The sequence below is a fragment of the Meleagris gallopavo genome, chromosome 4, assembly GCF_905368555.1.
Source record: "Meleagris gallopavo chromosome 4, MGAL_WU_HG_1.1, whole genome shotgun sequence".
Taxonomy (NCBI): domain Eukaryota; kingdom Metazoa; phylum Chordata; class Aves; order Galliformes; family Phasianidae; genus Meleagris; species Meleagris gallopavo.
In genome coordinates, this window is record NC_139407.1 from 30,067,168 (window position 1) to 30,081,728 (window position 14,561).

Genomic DNA, 14,561 nt, shown 5'->3' on the forward strand with positions numbered 1-14,561 from the left:
TGAAGATGTGCAACCTGATAAGGTATGATAGATTGTGTTATAAGTGTGACAATGAGGGCATGTCTAAATAGCAAATATTTTCCTTCTCCTGTGGAAAATGTTTACACAGGAAAGTAGAGTTTAGGTTTTGTCAGCCAAAGGAGGAGATGATGACACCAAAAGCAGATGCCTGTAGTAAATTTATTTGATAAGTGGATGCATCTACACAAACTTTTGGATGAGATGAAGAATGTAGTAGTAATCCCATTCCTATCTCTACAACAGCAAGTAATGTACCAGTACAAGAAGGTGAGTGACTTTTCAAAATGCCTGGCACTGAGAAAGGAGGTCATATAGGAAGCAATTAATGGTTAATCTGAGGAGGTCCTTTTTCTACTTTCTGTTTGGGGTCAGCCAGTGTCTGTATGGAGTGGGGAAACCTAAGTACCCCAGTGTTGTTCCCACCACAGAAAAGGAAAAGATGGGGATGGCAGGCTGGGGGAGAGCTCTGGAGATCTGAGATGGCTGCTCCTACTGTACACACAGGGCAGCAAATGTGACTTGCTGAGAAAACCAAGCTCGACCTCTGCAGAAACTCCTTCCCCGCTCTCTGGGTCTTTTCTGGGCTGCCAGTCACAAATTGTGCCTGCTGGCATTCTCCAGCACAGATGTGAGGGCAGGCTGTGGCTGGGATCTGGCCAGTAAACACTGTGTTAGGACAAAACATTCTCTTATGCATGTGCTGTGAAACAACTTGTGAAAGCGCTCGGGGCTGCTCTCAGCTGTAGTGCAGGTGAGAGAATGTAAGAAGCATAAAGCTGGCTTACAGCCAATGGTACTCTTGTCATTCTTCCTCCTTTTATTTTCTTTCTCCACCTTGAAGCATGGGAATGTAGAAATTGAATTTTAACAGTTTCCAAATTCACTGTAGCATGGCCACTGGAAAAAAAAGTCTTAAGAATGAAAAACAGCCGTTAGCTAGTACAAGTGGGGCAAGAATGTCAGAACACTGCTGGAAGTATGCGCTGTCAGGCTTGTAAAACAACTGTTATCCTGCATATTTTTATGGGGGGAAAAAAAAAGTATTTGCATTTACATTTTTTGATATTTGATCTGTAATACACAAACCTTATAAGACTGAGTCCAGGTGAACTTCAGATGAAGTTCTCTAAGCATAGATGCTTGTGTAAAGTGCCTGGATTTTCTAAACTTGGCTGGAGATTTCGTGGCAGCCTTTCTTGTGGTTATTTCTGGCACCTCTGGCTGCCAATTGGAACATGGATTTCTAGATATGTGTGGAAGAGGAAAGGCATGGGTGTGAGCACTTGTGTAGAGTAGGAGCCTTTTAATAGAAGCAGGCTTGATTTAGGATGAGTATCTTTAAATAAGCACAGGTTTGGGGAGCAGATGTAAGTATGAAATCCAAACCAATTTCCTCATTCCAGCTATTAATACAAGAGGGGGGAAGAAAAAGTCCTTTGAAGTGATTTCAAACAATAATTAATATCCCTTGGAATCTCCCCATCAGCTCTGAAAGTCTTGATAGGAGGGAAGTCAGAGCTTAACCTCACGAAGTGAGATAGGCAGGGAAGCAGGGGAAAAAAAAAAGTCAGAAGGCATTGTTCTGAGTGCTGGGAATACCACTTTTCCTAACTTTTGCTGCAGCACTATCTTGCTTGCTGTCCTGGATCAGTAGCCTGCTTTGGCCTGACCCAAGTGACAGTGCCTTTTCTTTTGGGGTAGAGATTGCAAAATACTCAGGGACAACAGGAGGCAGCTGTGCACTGATAGGAGAGGTTAACCATACATTTCCTTGTGATGTGTCTCTGGAAACCCCCTTGTGCAAGCTATGATCCCTCGCATTCCTTGTTGAACCCAGTGACATGCTCTCAACCTCGTGTTGTTTTGGCTCTCAATTCTGTTGTGTTTTACCCTGACTTTGGTTGGGCCACCTGTAAGCTGCTGGGGTGGCCTGTCTTGTCCATTTTTTTCCCACCAAAACCAAGACTGAAAATGAAGAAAAAATTCACGCCCTACCAGGCAACTCACTGTTGCTCCACTGCAGTCATGAGCTCTGTAAGAAAATGATCTAGTCTCAGAGAAATAAGGAGGGGCTTTGAGGATGCCCTCTCCCCTTTTGGGAAGGAGCTGTGAGATGGGACCAACATGGTGTGAGGAAGCACAGGCAAAAAGTTCAAGGCTTTGAGAGATGGAGATAATCCTTGTCTGTTTATATGAATAAAATGATGTGTGAAATTCTCCAAAGGAAATATTTTATTCTGGTGTTTTGTAAGCATAAAATGAAAGCTTGCCCTTTGACAGCACTATATTTTCTTAAAATGCTCCACCAGAACATATTGTCCCTTCATATCTGTCAATACAGTGTCATGCCCTGAGAACAGAATGTTGTCGCAAGACAGTCGTCTCCTGTTGCTCCATAAATGTTGAGGTGAAGCCTAAGTTTATTAGTTTTTAAGGCAGAAGATATTGTTTCTGCACATTTTTACTGGATACAGTGTCTTAATTTCTGTTAGTCTTAGTCCAAAATGCCTTGAATTTATTTTACTTACTGGAAGGCAGTAGATGTTGAGGCCAGTTGCACACTTCATGTCTAATTCGTATGTGTCAGCCTGGCCACATAGTGGTTCTTGCAGATGAATGGCTTCTGAGGTGCTTTTCAGCAATGCACCTCTGCCAGTCCTTGCTCTTGTGTGCAGTGCACCACACAGTCCTTGCCCTTAGCTTCCACCAAACAAATTGCCTTCTATCCCTGGCAAGGAGATAGGTTTTGCTCTTGTGTGGGTTGCTCACTGCAGCTTTCTCTGGGGACTGTTGCTGGAGGTACAACAAGAGGTTTAAATGGCTGTGTTCAGCAGCAGGGCTTGTGGGTAGATCTCTCCCCATTATAGTGCTTCTTTACTCTCACCAGATTTGCTTTCCATAAAGCACAGAGCTGGTATTGCTTCTCTCAGGCCTCAACTTGGGAACAACAGTCAAGGCAAGTTTAGGCAGAGGAGTTTGTGTCTAAAGGTATCTAACTCTGTGACTCTGGTCTTTGGATGGACGACATTGCCTGTGGGGGATCTGAGCTCAGATTGCTTCTTTGTGATGAGTCTCTATGGTTTTGGGCTACACATTTCCAAGTCTCCCCTCTCTATCTGCAAAAGCTCAGTGTTTAGCTTTTGAGCTGTCATCCTGCAGGCAGCATTTTTTTTTCCTGCTTCTCCCTTTCCTTATCCTTTTACTTCATAGTCCATTATGATATGAGAAGGATATTTCAACAGCAATGCAGCTCCCTCAGGAAATATTGTGATGAGAGGTGGACAGCTGTTGGTAGTACTTTTGCTGGGATCCTTCCACTGCAAAGATGACTGCTTAGCACCTGAAACTTCTCGTATAAATGCTGTCTGCATGAAATTAGTAGCAGAGGTGTCTCTGTGGCTGCTGGGGTGCTGCATTTGCTTACCGGAGAGGGAGAGAGCAAACTCTTTATTAATAAAACTTACAATTGCTTCTGTTGTGATTGTACAAAATCCCTGGGAGGAAAAACTCTTTAAGGCTGGGTTTGATTTTTGCCTTGCTTTTACTTGAACAATGCAGATGTCTACAGCTGCACTTCTGCTTTGCATTTTTTTCCCTAGGACATTTTGCTCTTCAGGTTCTCCTGAAGTGGCAAAGACCTTTGGGAGTTGCACAGTCTGCTGAGAAATTGTTTGCTTTAAAATATTCTGTTTCTATTGGAATCACCAAACAAAACAGTAAAAAACCATTATGTCCTTAAAGCTTTATTTATACAACATACATTTCTGGCTAAGTTTGACCAGGAAATGTTTGCTTTAAGTGTTTTATTTGAGATATGTTTAGATAAGAGAGTAAAGAAAGAGCAAGAGATGTGAAAATCCAAAATAGCAAATGATAATACTGTTATTTAATTCTTTTAAAAGCAAAGTGAACTTTTCTGATGACCTAGATTAGACAGTGGGATAATGCATTAAGTCCTTCCCAAAGGAAAAACAAACAAACAAAAAAATGATTACCTCCTTTGGTATGTAGCATTATAAGTTGACTGGCATAAAAAATAGGCGGGAGTTCAGAAATGAAATTGCAGAAGGGAAAATATGATCAAGTTACTTTGAATATTAACTTTATTGTACTAGTTTCTCCTGTGTAGCCTTTTTCTCAGTATCAAAATAGGGGACCCAAGGGGAAGATAGGCAAAACTTTAAAAGCTAATCAATGGAAACACTGTTGTTCTCTGGGAATAAAGAGTGTTATTACAGTAGGAAAAATGCTCAAGTTAAAGAGCTGAACGGAGAAGATTATGAGGAAACATTTGAATGAAAACTCTTGTTTAAATCAGCTGAGTGAGAAGAAAACAATGTTCGAAGAACACTATTCCATCCCAGTTCTGGAAATCGATTAATAATAATTGTCTGGAGTATTAAAGATCTTCATAGACTATGGTCATGTAACTTCCTGTTGTGATAGTTTCATAGCCTTTTTTGCAAATGTCTATCACAGTGTTGTCCAAAAAGCGAACTGGTCGCCTTGTGTGCAGTAGTCAATTCTTGCACGCTCAGGAGAGACATTACTTACTTATTTCAGGATTGTGCAATGCTGGATGCTAAATGGTTTCCCATATATCAAGCACGTGCACAAAATTATCTGTACAACATTTAAACACAAAAGTTACTAAGTTAGTAATTTTCCAGACCATTCTCCTCTTCGTGATTGGTTGATAATTTTCATACAATTATAAGGATTCATGGGTCTTGGCTTCTTTTGCTAAGTTGGCAATGTCCCCAGAGTATCCTGATTAATTTTTCTTTCAAGGCCTACTGGCTCTGTGAAGTCCCTGGTTAAGGATACGAAGTATTTATTCTTCTGATATCTAATACAATGGTAGCTCTGTCCTCTGGCTCTGGAATGGATGAGGTTTCTCAGGTGTATACATGGCTCTATTATGTGGAGAATCTTGTAATTTATCAATACAGTGCCTGTGTTGGTGATGCTGCTATTAGAAAAAGAGGGAGCTACATGCATCCTGACTTCATTGTTGTGGAGATGCCAAAGATGTCTATCGCAAGCATTTCCTATAAATATTCACTTTGTGGCATTTTAGTTTGGGGGAAAAAAAAAAAAAAAGGTTCATCTTTTAGTTCTGGTGACATAGCTTTGTGAGGAGTGAGCCTTCCCCAGAAAGTAGAAGTTGCTTTTACTGTGGCATGCTGCATTTCTGATTTCCTGCCACTGCCATTCAGCATCTCTAAAACTCAGGGTGGGATTGGGGTGCCCGCAAAGTATTTCATCCTGTTTAAGACTCAGATATAGGACACCTTTTGAGGAAGTCTTCAATATCCGATATCAGATGTTACCAGCTGGAGAACTGTTAGATGTGAATTCCTTAAGTAAACATAGAGCTACCTTGTGTTTATCTTGTCAACAACTGCATTAGCAAGAAAGCTCTCAGTTTGAATCATCTTGCCATGTTCCACCTTTCAGGGCTTGGCAGTGTTATGTATCCAGATGGGATCTTTTTTTCCTGTCTGGAATTAGGGTGATAATAATTAGCTGCCATTACAATTACTCTTTCCTGCAGGATATTCAGTGCTCAAGACCTGGTGCTCTCAGAGTAGGAGAGGCAAGGATTCCATGGTAGCAGAGCAGGCAGAGCTTATTTCACTCATGCACACAAAATTCATTGGCGCTGCCTGTCCACACGTGCTTATTGGAAGGTGTCTTTAGCCAGGGTACAAGAAGGCCGGTAGAGGGGGTCCTGATTTCCGACAGGATTTACAAACTGTGCTAGTCAGAGTGGGCCTGGCCTTGCACTCAGAGGTCGTGAGCTTCTCCCTGTGATTTTCCAGTCAGTGATAAAACCTGAGAAACTTTCCTAAGCTGGTGCTCAGTGAGAAGGGTTTTAATGAAGATGACAGTCACTGCTTTGTAAGGAGTTGGTGCTCAGGAGTCAGCGAGGAGCAGGGTAGGTGCAGGTCTCACACAGAGGGACCAGGGGCATGCTGCAAAACTTCTGTGCTTTTGGTCCAGGATGGCAACAGCTGAGGAATGAGGAAGAGAAAGAAAGTCACCTAAGTGACAGCTAGGAGACAGCCTGGGAGAAAACATCCTGACATAAATACTGTCTCCTCAACCAGCAACTCGCTCGTTTCTCTCATACAGTACAGCAGAAATGCTTCTATTTCTGCTCCCTAGTTCCACCTGAGTGTAATTGGCCTCAGGCTTAAGGGAAGTGACTTTACCTCAGGATTTCTCTCTCTTCCTGAGAAGAGTGAAAAAACCCTTGTCGCTTTCTGCCTTGAGGCAATACACTCACTGCCCTCACTCAATTTACTTATTCTGGAGGAGGGAGAATATTTGTTGTTTCAATATCCCACCCAGCAGTTGTAGGTGGCGGAAGTGTGTGCTTCGCCATCCATGCTCTCATGGTTTCTGTGGGTGTACGAACAAACACGCTTTCTTTATTTTAACAAAGCCCTGTGTCTTCGGTTCGGTTTGGCTCGGCGCCCTCCAGCCCTGAGCAGGATGAGGCTCGGAGCCTACGAGAGCAGCTGGCTTCGCGAAGCAAGTCGCTTGAACGAACCCTCGGAGTAAGAGCAGAGCGGACCGGGCCCCGGGCTTGCCTTCGGCCCGCTCACTACTGCAGTCCCTTAGGCCCGGGGAGGGGCTGCTGCCGGCAGAGGGCCTCAGCGCCGCGCCGCCGGCACCCGACCGCGGCCTCGGGGCTGCCCCGAGCTCGGCTGTGGAAGAACGAGGCAGGTCTATGCCGGGGTGAGGACCTGCGAGCACTGGCTGGTAGGAGCGCCAGGTCTTACACGTGGGTCTGCAGAGTGATGCTCCCCAGTCGAGAACACCTCAACACTTGCTTTCATATGTTCTATCATCAACTATTAAACCCTGTGACTTTAGCTAGAGATCTATTGAGGCGTAGATGGTATGCTATGAGGAGTTAGCAAGAGGTTAGGAGAGCACCAAAAGCAATTGAACCTGACAATGAAACCCCCATAGCATTTTTCTCTTTTTGACATAAATGGAGAGACTGTTGTGGCACATATGACTATCAAAGCAATACAACAATAGGATGGCTGTGAGCCAGCAGTGTGTCCTCATGGCCAAGAAGGCCCATGGGCTCCACGGGTGCCTTAAAAAGAGCATGGCCAGCAGGTTGAGGGACGTGATCATCCCCCTCTACTTTAACCTGGTGAAGTCACATCTGGAGTATTGTGTCTAGTTCTGGCCTCTCCACTTCAAAAAAAAGACAGAAAACTTCTGGAGAGAGGCCAGTGGAGGGTGCAAAGATTATTAAGGGCCAGGAGTAACTGCCTTATGAGGAAAGTCTGGGAGACCCAGGATTACTCAATCTGGAGAAGACAAGGCTGAGAGGGGATCTTTCGTTTTAGAATTGTCTTAAGTGTGGCAGTTAAGTCAGCGGAGACGGTCTCCTTTTGGCAATGAGCAGCAATAGAACAAGGGGCAACAGGCAGAAACTGGAACACAGGAAGTTCCATGCTAATACAAGGAAGGTCTTTACTGTGAGAGTGATGGAACACTGGAACAGGCTGCCTGGAGAGGTTGTGGAGTCTCTTTCTCTAGAGATATTCAAGATCCATCTGGACATCTTCCTGGTAACCTGCTGTAGGGAGCTGCTTTAGAAGGGAGGTTGGACTTGATATCTAGAGGTCCCTTCCAACCCATACAATTATGTGACTGCTTATTTCTCTCAAGCAGATGCGATGTGTAATTCGTTATAAACGAATCAGGTACTCATAACAAAAAAATTAAGCCTCCAGCATTCACTTCTGTTTTTCCTTATTTGAATGTTTTCCATTACTTCCTGTTTCTACCTCCTTTGAAAGATGGAAGTGTGTGTGAAGTGGAAATCAGCAGGAATGGAACTATTTGCTGTTTTGGCCCTGTCGGTAGTTTCACTGGAAGTGGGCAGAAGCTCAGTCAGGATGCTGAATTAGGATTATTATGGAGACTGAAAAATCAGTTACCCACTGAATGTTGTTTTCACAGCTTACTGAAGCGGGACTATCAGAAGATGAAGAACTTGCTAATCAAGTTTCAAAAGCAAATAGGTTCATTTGCATTATACCTTTAATAATCAGATATAAAGTAACATGTGCTGAGATGATGTGATCTTTCTAGATTTCCTGTGAAGTAGTTTGGTGACTTGAACATGAGCAGGGAATACAAATATAGGAGCTGCAGAGATGTATTTCATAGTTGTCCTTAGAAATCAGTGCTATTAGACTAATTCATCTCCAATATTCAACTCATTGTGTAATGGAAAAATTCATTCCTTAAGTTCAAGAGCTAGAGTGATCTGTATACCTGCATCTTAAAAACAACAAAACCCAAAAAAAACAAAGCCTCAGCATCCTTAGGAATAGTCATGATCAAATATTGAGTCATGAAAACATGCATGACTGATACTGCTGATGTAAAGAGGATTGCTTGTAAGCACAAGTGTTTTCAGGGTTGAGTCTGCTTTTGCAAATGATGACTTGGCACTGATGATTTGTCAACAAATTAAAAAAATATACAGAAAGTATATTAGGCAAGTATATCTGTGGTGTCTCTGCACCTAGTTGTTTCTATTGAAATGGTTTTACCCTCTGTAACTCCTTGACTTGCACTGAATTACTCCTGATTTAATCCAACGCAAACATTTTATCACGCAGTAGTCTCCACAAAACCCTAGAAATACAAGAGCTGCCAGTTTCCATCTATTTCAGCATTGTCTCTGGCAGTGCTGTGGTCAGCATGAGTAGTTTCTGAGGAATCTACCAGAAATTCTGCAAGATATGTTTGGAATAAACACAGGGAAAGTTTTGCTCTCCCAGTTGTACTGAGCTCATGCATTTATGCATTGTAACTTTGGATGTTCTTATTATAAATACAAATGTCAAACACTGTCATTTACAAAAATGTTGGACTTCTCAGAAAAAATGAATGCTGGACAAGGTGACAGAATAATAATAATTTTTGCATATCAATAGGCCTTTAGTTGAATGTGGCAACCTGTTCTGTGCAATTGTTTGCAAAGCAGGCTGTACCTTTGTGGTGAGCAGGAGCTTTGCTTTAGCGATAGGCTGGTTCAAGAAGTCGATTGGGCAACTTTTCTTCTTCATGGCTTCGTGTGTAGAGCTGAAGCCAGTGGACTAAAAAAGCACATTTAATCAGACAGCCCAGGCTGTTACAAGTTCCTGCTTTTGTAGAGTCTACTCTGTGAATGGGAAGTTAGCAGGCTGAAGTCCTGAGTGATGATCGTATCTATAAATTTATTAAATCAAACAAAAATAACATTAGTAATTACTGGTAATTTTAAAATAAGGAATATGTGGTATAAAGTGTGCAAATCATGTAAAAATGTACTTACACAGTTGGTACAAGGTGGGTCCAGCTGATGGCCTTGGATTTTGTCAATCACAGTAGCAGAGGGGATAACTGGGTCACTTCACTTGGGTGTTTGTGTATGTAAAGTGCACTTATTTTCAAGCTTGGCTGAGATAACTGCCTTGGCTCTTGATTTAAGAACTCTGGAAGTGTTTTTGGTAGGGTTTTAGATCATAGTATGTAGTGATGGTATACTTAAAGACTGACAGTTGTGCATCATAATGCCAAAACTTTTTTTTTTTTTTTAATCTGGAAAACTAAATGCACAGGTTTAAGATACCAGTATTTTAAGGTATAACAAGTTGTGAGGAAGTAAGATTGCTGTGAGAGCTATTTAATGAGCTAAGAACCACCTGCTCAGGATGGCCTCAGAAGTGCTTTCACTTTTTGATGCTTTTTCACATTTTGAGATGCTTGGTATGGAAGAATGGGTTTTCTAACAGCAAGAAGCAACAATGATCTTCTGCAGTAGCTAATATGTTTTTTTTCAGGGAGGGGGGAGCGGGTGGAAGAGGGGACCTTCTTAGTTCATTTGTAAATAGAAGCAAAGTGAACAGTGTGCAAATTAAGAAAGATGACATTTGAAAGCTGAACCATGGATAGGGTGGTCCTTGATTGTGAGCTGTTGCGTATGCCTTTAGAAGAGGGGAAGATGTATGGTTACTTGGTTTAGAACTGGACTATATGAAGCTCCTAAATGGAGGTAGTACTTTTTTGTTAACTCAGGGTCTGCTGTTAGTTCAAATGAAACGGTTCACAAATACTTTCATGGCCAGGCAGAAGGCTTCCCTATGCTGCCAATGACTCAGTTGGTTAAAAGCAGGTAATCAGTGAATGTGATTTATTGAAAGGAATGGAGGAGGCCAAGTCCTGATGAATTCACACACAGAGCCGAGGTGGGAGATATTTCAGAACACGTTCAAGGGGGTGAGGGGGTGGTATGTTACAGACAGCTGCCTGTTCTCAGAGCCTGGGGAAAGCACAGCTCTCATGGTAGCACAGAGCAGAAATTCTGCCGTGTTCTCATTCATTTGCAAACCAGAAACTGCAGTTTCTATCACTGCTCATTTTTTTAAATTTTTTTATTTTTAGCCTGTACAATGGATTGTGTATTATTCCCTAATACAAGCTTTGGACAGGTTGCAGAAGTAGGGTTTGGTGGCTCAGAGGAGCTGAAGAAGCAGTCGCTGTGTGGTAACCCTAAACCTTGCTCGAGAAGTGGACTTCTTCCCTACAGAGCTACAATAGTCCCCTTTGTTCTTCGAATGTCCCTGTCCTTTCTGCTGGCAGACTGCTGCTCTGCCGTGTCACTTGCGCAGTTCGCACGCAGAGCCCCCGTTCTTCCAGAATACCTCACGGACCTCATCACTGAGGCCTGGACGGCAGGGCTGAGCCCAGGAGCGGCAGCCTGTTGCCCGAAAGCGGGGGCACAGCGATTAGCGTCGGCTTCAGTCCCCGGTCCGTGGAGAGCCTTCGGAAGGCAGCTTTTGGAAGCGGAGACGCGGTGGCTGGAAGCGTCCGGCCCCGGCGTCCAGGCAGCCGAGCACCTGCGGGCCCCGAGGCGCGGCGTTCCACCCGGCCCGGCGTGCAGGCGGGGGGCGGGCAGGGCGAGCCGGCGGCCTCGCAGACTCCTCCTCCGGCCTCCCCGCCCCGGGGCCCCGTGACGCCGAGCGGCCGCCGAGCGCCCGGGGAGGGAGCGGGGGCTGGGATGGGACGGGATGGGAGCGGGCGAGGGGACGGCTGAGCCCGCGGGCGCCTTTAAATTCGGGCCGGGCCGGCCGCCGCCAGCACAGCCGCTTCGCCTCGCCCCGTCCCTGCCTTCGGCCCGGCCCGCAGCCGCCGAGCGGTAGCGAAGCGGGCGGCCGTGCGCGACTTCAGACACGCGTGGACCGGCGGAGCGGCCATGCCCCACAGCGCCCGCTGAAGCCTCCCCGCTCCGCCGCCGCTCGCCCGCTGCCCCGCAGCCCCCGCCCGCCGCCAAGCTGGAGGAGCGCCGCAAGCCCGAGCCCCGCAGGTGAGCGCGGCCGCGGGGAGCGGGAGGTGCGGGAGCACCTGCACGGCGCGGCTCCTGCTGCTCCACGCTTCTGAGCGGCGCGGAGCCGCCGCCGGGCTGCGCTCAACCGGCGCTCGGTATCCGGGGTAACTTTAAGAGCACACTTTTCTTGTGTTTCGACTGATCTTCGCGCCGGTACGTTGTCAGCAGCACCCGTTTGAAGGAAATCTCATTTCCTCTCAATTTTTTTCACGCTCCATCTGGTGTTCAGACGCACGCGGCTATTTCCCTTCCTCAGACCGGCAGAAGGGAGCTCCTTGCTCCTCGTCCTACCCCTACCCTTTGTGAGCTTCCTGCTGCGATCTGCAGGCAAGGGTTGTGTTCTCCGGAGCAAACGCTGCACCGAGAACTCAACCGTCCTTTTGTTCACACCCCTAGGTTGCTTTTTTACTCCAGCGTTAATTACTGGTGGCTTTCCCCTTGGGCAGGAGCGCATCCTCAGCGCCCGTCCCGACTCCGGAGCCGTGCGGTGCGGCCGTTCGGGAAGGGGCTGGCGGTGCCTCCAGCGCCCGCTGCAGCCCGCAGTGCCGCGCCTCCCTGAGCGCCCGAGCGGAGCGGCCCTGGGAGCCCCCCGAGAACTGCCCGGGGAGGGCAGCCGTGCGGAGGCGGAGAAGAAGCGGAGACGCGGCAGCAGCTCCGTAGAAGAGCTGTGCTGCGCAGTATAGATACTCGCTGTGTTATTTCAGCGAAACGCAGTTTGACGAAACGCGAGGAATTGCATGTCGTGTGAGGGAACGGAATTTATTCCTTGTTAATTGCTGGTGTGACACTCTGCAGAAACATAAGCATTTTTCGTTGCTATTCAAAAAGAAATTTTTTGCGCATTAAGAGTGAGGTACGGTTACCTTCCCACCTCCAACAACAGCAAAAAGCCCCCTAAGGCTCCCAACTGAGTTTAGTTGTAATAACTTCCAGTCATATGCAGGATGTTTAAATGAGATTGTTTGCATCTGTGCGCTTGTTGGTGTGCTTGCTTGTGTGAACTAACCCACGTGTCTCTGTCTTCACTTCTCTTACCTGGAATCCAGTGCTGAAGCAAGTGCTGAAAGAGTTTTCGTGGTGACTTTTCTCGTGCCAGAAGCTTGTAGAGTCCAGTTTTGCAAGACTGTTTCGGGCAGTGGCTTCAGCTCACAGTAAACTAAACAGGATGTCACTTCACCTGTCTGTGAATGTCGGTGTCCTCTGACTGGCAGATATTAGTGTGATCTGCAGTGATGCTTATGTGTTCCCCCATTCAGATACAAAGGAATAAAATTATGTTTATCTTTCCTAGGAAATATTAAGGGAGACATTTGCCTGTTCCTTTTTCTTCTCTCCTGCAGAATGTGAGTTTCATGTGTGTCAGAACAGTGGACTCAGGGAGAACTCTAAGCTGTGTTTCCAGGACTGTGGGGGACTGATAGCTACTGGACAGTTAGTGATTGTCTGTTAGGAACTGTTGGCTTGGTGTGTTCCTGCTGTCCAGAGTTGAAAGTGAGGTGAGAAGGAAATGGGACTCTTTTTTTGTTTCTTTTTTTTTTTTTTTTTCTTTGTTGTTGGTTAGAGGGGAGGAAGCACAAACTTTTCATTTGTGTGCACAGGGCATTCCTAGCGAGTTAACGCCTTGTACATGTTCCCATTCAGCACTTCGCCAGGTCCAGCAGTGTGTTCTGCATCAGACAACTGAAGATTTTTTCCTTTAGACTTCTGCATTTTAAATCCTGAAACTGCTGTGCAGTCAGAGAAAATACCACCCATGTATACTAAGTGTTGCACTGCGATATTGTTCATAGTAGGGCTTTAGAAAAAATTCTGTAGGGAACTCTTAAAATGTGTGTTTTGCAATCTTACTGTCTGTGTAGGGCAAACGCTTCAGTTACTGATGCCCAATGCTGATAAGGTTGCGTGCAGAGTGCAGTTCAAAGGAAAACATCCCTGCGAGAAGGGAAAATCTGTACCTCCTGTTTTCTGCTCCACCACTTATTGGGGAGGGCGCCTCGCTCACATACAGACGTGTTCTTTCAGCAGTGGTGGAGAAGCAGCTTGTGTTTCTGTCCAAAGGATTTTTAGCTATACTGCCACCTTGAAGACCTGCGATAAATAACAAGCTGGAAGGTGCTCTGGGCAAGGTTGTGAATGGAAAGTACTGTGTAGATGCATAAAGAGAAGTTCTCTGTTTGTTTTTCTGCCGATAAAGTCTGCAAGCCTCTGTTTGTAGGTAGCACTTCTTAGAGCTGGGGAGTTTGTCCTGCGAGAGAGAGGCAACAGTAAAGGCAAGATGTATCAAGGATTTCCTGGATGAAGGGAAGGTAGATTGTGAAAGTGCTTATTCGTGTGGGTACAGAATAGGATAATCCTGCGTGTTGATGTGCCAGTCTGTTAGTGTGGATTTGCTAGTCTTTTGACTGTTCTTATGCTGGTTTATTGAGAAGCTTATGTCCCCGTCTGCAGAATGGTGAAAGCCTGGGTTCCTTCTTGCAGGTTGTGAGCACCAGTGGACTTCAGACATGTTTGCAGCCTTTTGGCACTAGTGCCGTGGCATCAGCAACCTCTGTCACACTGGTAAAAGTGACAAGCAACCCTGTCACTCTTCAGCAATCTCCCTTTCACGTTTTCTTTGTGTGTTAGATTTAGAATTTGGACTCCTGCTTTGAGCAAATTAAAAACTTTTTGATAACCACTATCGGGTTTTCTTGTTCCAAGTCAATTAGCCGCTTCCAGCTTCAGATCCATTTAGAAGGCTCAAAAGCAGTGCTCTTTGAAAACCTAATAGTAGCAGTTAATATTGGTAAAGGAATGCATCTCTGTAGGTAGCCTGATGTCACTGTGCTACATCTGGGGGAAGAAAAGCTGCTCTTTGTGAACTAAGTGAGATGGAAGGTAGAAGTATTTCTCTTACATACCTCTAACTGTATGAAATGAAAATAGAGCAATAATATAGTTATCAGGGTTGTGATGAAAGCCCATTTGAACGCAGGCTGTCCATTGTGTCAGGCTGCTCTTTGATGACCTGTGAGCCCAGAAGACACATGATATTGTCTCCTATTATTTTTCAACTGCATGATTACATTAAGAGAGGAGGAAAGAAAAATAGCTTTTAATTGCCCTCTTGTAATTATTAGTTTTTCAT

General features: G+C 45.3%; 1 protein-coding gene across 4 annotated transcripts in view; it reads left to right on the forward strand.

Annotated features, from left to right (window-relative positions):
* Positions 1-14,561, forward strand: part of SLC4A4 (solute carrier family 4 member 4) — a 221,139-nt gene that overhangs the window by 26,212 nt on the left and 180,366 nt on the right. The window contains exon 1 of one of the 4 annotated variants that reach the window (XM_085222692.1): positions 11,055-11,413. The exons of the other annotated variants lie outside the window; for them this stretch is intronic. The gene's annotated coding sequence lies outside the window, so the exon portion shown is untranslated. Of the gene's footprint in view, positions 1-11,054; positions 11,414-14,561 lie in introns of those variants that run through there. 4 annotated transcript variants of the gene reach the window in all.